This window comes from Kryptolebias marmoratus, linkage group LG21 (assembly GCF_001649575.2).
Source record: "Kryptolebias marmoratus isolate JLee-2015 linkage group LG21, ASM164957v2, whole genome shotgun sequence".
Lineage (NCBI taxonomy): Eukaryota > Metazoa > Chordata > Actinopteri > Cyprinodontiformes > Rivulidae > Kryptolebias > Kryptolebias marmoratus.
The window spans coordinates 2560393-2562385 of NC_051450.1; positions in this window are offsets into that span (position 1 = coordinate 2560393).

The following is a 1993-nucleotide window of genomic DNA, read 5'->3' on the forward strand; positions in this document are numbered from 1 at the left end:
GTGAGGAGAGCTGCAGACGAGGGACAATCCAGAAATGGTCATGAATGTCAGTTTAGAAGCTATCAAAGTTCTCAAATAAAGCACCTTTTGAGAAAGTCAATGTTTGTTGGAAATTATCTTACAAAACTAGGTAGTATTTTTGGTTTATATATTAAAAGTTATGGTTTTTTATTGATTTTAGTAAAAAAAATAGCAACTTTTAGGAAAATGCCCCGCAACATCAGGCATTTTAGCCGCAATAATCACAAAAAATGCCCACGAAATCCTGGAGGGACTGTTTATTGATCCCACAATGGGGAAATTTGCACGTTACTGCAGCTCAATACAGGAAAGGTTGAGATGAAAAAAAAACACTATGCACCTATAAATAGCAATGCACATCTACACATATACATATACACATATATATATACATTAACCAAATATACATCTACACACATATACATCTATGAATACTACATATACAGATAACAGTACAGTAAATAAATGAAATGTAGATGGAGGGTGTGCAGAAAGTGATGGCAGTGGAGGTGAGGTGTCCAAGTGACTCATAACATCATGTTGTGTTATTCAGCCTAACTGCGTTTGGGATGAATGATCTACGGAAGCGCTCCGTCCTGCAGCGAGGATGTTTGAGTCTCTGGCTGAAGGAGCTGCTCATCCTTCCCACAGTTTCATGCAGAGGTGGCTGTCAGCTATGCTAGCACCTCCTCTCACCCATCACTACCACAGGCTCCAGAGGATACCCCAGTACAGAACTTGACCTCCATACTAGACCCCCGTTACCCTGATGAACAGCACCTGTATTTAAGCCCCTGGCTGGTTCCAGATCTTCGCTGGAGCATCGCGCCTTATGGGTCAGGATCTCAGCCTAAGACCACTGATTTCGAAAGCTCACGGCTACGATAACTCTTTGCTTGTTGTTTCTCTCTTTTTGCCTCAGGACTTGCTACTCAGTTTTTTGTAAAGACCTGTTCGCCTGAAATCACAGTGCACTTACCTGTGGACTTACCTGTTGTTTAGATTCTGGAACCTCCTCCTCCTGGACAATCTCCGGTGGACACGTCTTCACCTCCACGTCTCTCTTCTCACCGAACCTGTAAGAAAGGAACATTATTCACTACACTATTTCTACGAACAAGATTAAATCTGTACCTGAGGCTCACCTTGCCATTTCAGATCATCCTGGCAGCTTTTCCCTGTGTTTGCACATTTACACCTGTAAATAAAATCCCTTACCTTTTTACTCTGCCTCTGTGTCTGGTTTCGGCTCTCACTCTTAAGACAGACTCTGATTTATGTCATGTCTGTCTTTGTTAAAGATCATAAAACAAAGTATTTTAGCATGATATCACATATGTTTAATCTGTGAAAGTGTCCTGTATCATAACTACATCTGTGCTTTTGTAACAAACCAAACTGTAACGATTCAGAGAGTTCTGATTATTTTAGTTGGACATACAGCTTCCTCAGGACAAAGAAATGAACTGGGGGACACGTGAAGGACCCAGCCAAGATGGCGGCCGCGCTGACTCGTCAGCTCCAACAGACAGCGCCAGTCTTCGAGGTGTCTGTGTAAATAATGTCTATGGTGGCCATAACAAGCTAACATTTGTTTGCTAGCCCTCCTTACCAAACTTCCGGGTCACGTAAACCCGACCAAATAAATATTAAAATCAAATTCTCATTAAACGTAAATGGCTAAAGACATTAGCCAGACTGTGGAAAATCAGGCTATATAAACCATTGTATTGGCGACATTCAGCGGTACGGCAACAGACAGGGGCCAATTGCATGTATCAACCCAGTTTGTGATGGATTGCGCAATCAGAGGTGAAGCTCCGCTCGTTGCTGCCGCACCTTGCGTTTCACCCTGATATTTGAACAGGAAATATGCAATTTCAGCGATTTTGACTATAAAAATGCGATTTGGACCATAAAAATGTTCGAAAATTACTCATACATAAAGATCAGTGGACAAATATTAATATTC